At 43.7% G+C, this 5,161-nt stretch overlaps 1 long non-coding RNA gene across 2 annotated transcripts in view; it reads left to right on the top strand.

The window, feature by feature from the left end:
• The first annotated feature begins 4,391 nt into the window (after positions 1–4,391).
• Positions 4,392–5,161, top strand: part of LOC123521627 — a 22,807-nt gene continuing 22,037 nt past the window's right edge. The window contains exon 1 of one of the 2 annotated variants that reach the window (XR_006680020.1): positions 4,392–4,609. This is a non-coding gene — a long non-coding RNA (uncharacterized LOC123521627). Of the gene's footprint in view, positions 4,617–5,161 lie in introns of both variants that reach the window. The other variant, XR_006680021.1, reaches the window with a different exon arrangement.

Raw genomic sequence — 5,161 nt, 5'->3', positions numbered from 1 at the left:
CAACAGTCTGGGTCTAGTTTTAACTTTTCAATTACTAAGTTATGGCTTTTCCATGATTGCAAGCATATTGTAAATTTCTAACAGGGGCCTTCTACTGTGGTCTTGGTTATAGTGGCTAGTTGTGATAATGAGGCATTATATAGTTCTTCTGGTTTCGGGTTAGAGGAGGCTGTGGTTCAAATAGGGCATTTGTTCTTTGGACTAATTGCTTTCTACACAGCAATAAAGAATAATGATGGAATCCCTCTTTGATCCAGGACACTGATGCCATCAGACTAAGGAAGACCCCGAAACAGGGGCCGTATGAGCCACAACCACGGCCTCATTGCCAAATACCAGAAGCACCCAGGAGGCAGGGATAACGCCGGTGGTATGCATCGTCACACGATCAACTTCAACAAATACCATCCAGGTTCCTTTGGAGAAGTCTGTTTGAGGCACTACCACTTGAAGAGGAACCAGACCCTGTGCCCAACCGTTAACCTCAATACATTGTGGACCTTGGTTGATGAGTAGGGAAGGGTAAATGCTGCCCAAAAGACAGGAGCTGCTCCCGACATTGATGTGCTGCAGTTTGCCTACTACACAGTTCTGGGGAAGGGAAAACTCCCAAATCAATCTGTCATCCTGAAGGGCAAATTCTTCAGCAGAAGAGCTGAGGAGATTAAGGGCGTTAGGGGGCCGGGGGAGGGGTGGGCGGCTGTGTCCTGGTGGCTTTAAGCTATATCGAGGTTTAAATCTTAAAATGCTTTCCAAAAAAAAAAAAAAGAAGAATGATGGAATCCATGAAACTCAAAATAATAATGTAAAAAGACCAGATTACTGGTCTGAGACCAGAGGATTCCCCTCCTAATGCCTTCTAATTTGAAAGAGCTTTCTCTTCTAATTTGAAAGAGTTTTGAAATACTCACAGAAGCCACCTTTCAGCCAAATAGTAAAAATCCCAACCAAACTCACTGCCATTGAGTCTATCCCAACTCAGAGTAATCCTACAGCACAGAGTAGAACTGCCCCTGTAGGTTTCCCAGACTGCGAATCTTTACTGGAGTAAAAAGCCTCATCTTTCTCCTACTGAGCAGCTGGTGGTTTTGAACTACTGACCTTGTAGCTAGCAACCCAACGTGTAACTAATCTAAAAAAAATTCACTGCCATAATGTTGACTCATAAAGACCCTATAGGACAGGGTAGCCCTGCCCTTATGAGTTTCTGAGACATAACTGTTAACAGGAGTAGAAAGCCTCATCTTTCTCCTTCAGAACGGCTTTAGGTTTTGAACCGTAGACCTTGGAGATCGCAGCCCACTGGGTAACCACTATGCCACCAGGGCCCCTCTAGCTATGTAATAGAGATGACTAAAAACAATAACACCTGTGACAAATGTGCTTCTCAGAACAATCAACTATACAAAACCAAGAGGCAACACTTGCTCCAGATCAAAGATGACAAGACAGAGAAACGGTAGAATGGAATGGGGAAACTAGGGAGGAAGTCGGGAGACTGCAACCAACTTCGTGAAACAGCTTGTATATGAACCATTGATTGGAAAACGACTGTGTTGTGTAAATATTCACCTAAAGAACAATAAAAAGTTTGTTTTTTAAAATAGAGTTTTCTTACTTTAAGCCTACTTGAGTTCATGTAATTCCCTTGCTACCAGGATTATTTGGGACTGCTCAGAATTAGAAGCTGATCACTAACCTGGATGGGAGCTACCGTGGGGATCAATATTTGAAAATCTTTAAGGTTTTATTTAAGGCCATGAACCAGGTACGGCAAATACCTTTCCTTAATTGCCTTTAAAGTTTGAAATCAGGCATGGAACCAAAGTGCCATCTACTGTTCACATTCCTATGTAGCACCTGATGTGATATTTTGTGGCCTGCGTACATTCTCTTCTTGAAGAATGGGAGGGCAGGTAGAAAGGATCCAATTAGATTGAATCGTTAAGGCATTAACACCATCTTCATTTAAAAATTGATTTGCTTCAGGGGACAGTCTCCAAATCCTGACACCTATATCCTCAAAATATAATTTATAATAATTTTACATAAATTACACTCTTTTGCAAACTGCATATTAGATTTTATTTGCAACCATGCAACCTCGTGGTAATTTTCTAGGTGTGCTACTTGCAGTATTTACACAGGCACATGTACTGAAAACAACAAAACAAAAATCATCCCAGTCAGTAGCTCCTGCCACCTCACAATCCTTTTTATCTACCCCTTTCAGTATTTCAGTAACTTGCCTTTCTCCTTCAAGTCTCCATCACTGCCTGGATATTCTGGATATTCCTAAACTATCGGGATAGTTTAATACCTCAATAGATTCTTGGCCCTCTCCAGATGTTTTTAATTAAAAGATGAGGGTGGTAGTGCTTTAAAATCTATATGTTTTCAAATAAGCTTGGAACAGCAATGATAATTTGCATCAATAATTCAGAAGCGTGGGGGCAAACCATGCTACAGGCTTTAAAAAAAATGCATTTTGGATTTTTTTTAGGACTGGAATTAGGACTGGAAACCAAGTCCTAATTTCGATCTGACCACAAACTTTTAAGGGTAGCACTTAAGCCATCAGTGTGCTAAGCACAGTCACATTTTGGAAACTTCACTGAAACCACTGCCATAACCAGGAATGCCTGCTCCTCCAGAGCCCACCTTGCACCTGGGGAAACCCATCTCAAGGCCCAGGAAAAAGACAGATGGCTACAAAATGTTCTTTCTCAACACACACCCCTTATAAAAATATAACATTTTCCCTTTGAGCTTCCATAGTGTGGGAAAACGAGAACATGGAGGCTATCTGCCATCAAAAGCAGTCAGACCACCCCACCCTAAGCATGGCCCACTTCCTTCTGATAAGGATCACAGATTGCTCCCCTGGAGAAGAGGTCAGAGACGGCCAAGGTCAGGCCGCCATCTTAACTCTAGAACCGGCCCATCTTGTTATGTACCTTCCTGCCACACGGATGCCTCTGGTTCCTCCCCTTCCTGTTATGTAGGTTTACTAGGGCTTGCTCGCACGAGATTATATAGGCCTGTTAAGAGCAAACACCCAAAGTGACTGTGGTAGCATACGCTTGGTCTAATTGAGTTATGGACTGTTATGATATCTGTAAGAGCTCCCAATAAAATGATTAAAAATATATACTAAAATAAACAAGTAAAATACAAATAGATGGTGGGGGGGAGAATACATTTGCCCATCACTCTTTCTGGTTGCCATGGGAGAGCTGAGTACTTGCATGTCTTGTCTTGTTTAATTCACCCCTCAATCACACAACCGCCCCCTAGTGCCCATTCAGTTGTTATGGCTGGTCCCCACACCATAGTATGTTATGTTCAGTTCTGTTAGGTAGCTGGCACAGGGACTGGGGTGTCCATTACAAATGCTCAGAGGTTCGGAGCGTCTGGCCAGGAAGGGGTGGTACACCTAGGTAGGCGTTACACCTGGACTGGCCCAGCTTGGCCAGGTGAATTCAATTCAGCCATTGGGGTTGACCAGGATCGTCGGCCATGCCTCCTAGGGGAGGGCCTGCAAAGCCAGAATCCAGAGCCTTGCGGCCCCGTGTGCTTCTCAAGCTGCTGCTCAGAGGCCATGCAGTGATCCCCTGTTCTCAGGACTCCATGTGTGGGGGTGACGGGCCCTGAGGGTGCCTGTGTCAGCCTGAAACAACTTCTATCTTTCAGAATACTCACTTGGATCACAAGTCAGGCTTCAGAGTGAAATCTTTCTCACGTGAAGCCTAGGACTGAGGTATTTCTCCCACAAGAGAGAGATCTAACAGTTCTACTTTGTATTAGCATGTCATTCATTATATTCTAGTTATGTTTGGTTGTCCACCAGCCCTCGTTGTAGTGAAATGCCCATAAGGACAAGGATCATGTTGTATTTGTCTTGGTACCCCTCTGCAGCCACTGTAGTCCCTCATACAGAGTATAGCATCAACACAGGTTTTCTGTAATGACTCAGGGGCTACAGGGTAGCCTGTACATTTGATACAGCTCTGTATCAAATGGAAAGACCTACAAAAGTAGGAAATATGATCTTTGTGCTCAAAACCGTTGATAGATAACTAGGCAGACAAGTCTCACCATGCGAAACATTAAATGATACCAAATCAGCACAAGAACTAAGCAGTAAATCGATAATGAACTTGAGAATATTACAAAATAGCAGTATGGAAACAAAATAGCCATATTTTGATAGTGTCACCTGTGGCATTTGATTGTTTGCTTGAGATGTTGCTCTTGTATTAGAGTTTCAAGGAAAAGAAGAGCTTCAACTGCTATTTAAAAAGTGACAGGTCTGGACTGATTAAGAACTTGTTAAAATACGGATTTTTCACTCCCAGCTTTCTGTTTTAATAGGGCTAGATTGAGCACAAGAGTTTGCATTTCTAACACGTTTCCAGAGGTGGTTTTGTGCTGCTGTTGAACCACTCTTTGACAACCACCAGACTGAATAAACAGCCTGAGAGACGTGGTGATGGAGACGCGAGCACAAGGACGAGGCGTCACATTCCTGGAACCAACTCCAGCAGCATGGGAGACACCGGAGGAGTCCCTGGGTTGCACAAACAGTGAAGCACTCAGCTCGCTGAAGGTTGGTGGTGAGTAAATCCTCATGAGCTGCCTCAGAGACAGGCCAGGCCTGATGTTCTGCTTCTACAGGATCAACCATGGCCTTGAAACCCTGTAGCGCAGTTCTGTTCTGCAGACATGGCGTCATCATGCATGGGAATGGACTCGGGCTACTACCAGCACCATAGGAATGGAGGGGCCATGGCATGATTGGAGTAGTGGTAAAGGGGATGCAAAGAAAAAGACAGAAATAAAGGTGGGAGTGGGGGTGGGGGATTGTGAGGCACTGTTCTTGGTCCTGAACCAACAGGTTCTATTGGTGAATGGTTCTGTTGCCTTCTTCTAGGGCTTGTAGTTTAATTCTCGATCATTTGTAGAAGTCACGTAGCTTCTATACTGTGCACAGTGTAACTGCTCTGTGGGGTCTTCAAGGCTGTGACCTTCTGAAGCAGAAGGGTTACCCAGGTTTAGTTCAGAGGAATCATCAACCTTTCAGCTAGAAGTCTGGTGCTTAACTGTTTGTACAACCCAGGAAAATAGATAGATAGATAGATAGATAGATAGATAGATAGAT

The sequence above is a fragment of the Echinops telfairi genome, unplaced genomic scaffold, assembly GCF_000313985.2.
Source record: "Echinops telfairi isolate 266 unplaced genomic scaffold, ASM31398v2 ScPeMD7_2;HRSCAF=8, whole genome shotgun sequence".
NCBI lineage: Eukaryota > Metazoa > Chordata > Mammalia > Afrosoricida > Tenrecidae > Echinops > Echinops telfairi.
This window is presented reverse-complemented; position numbering and strand designations above follow the sequence as displayed.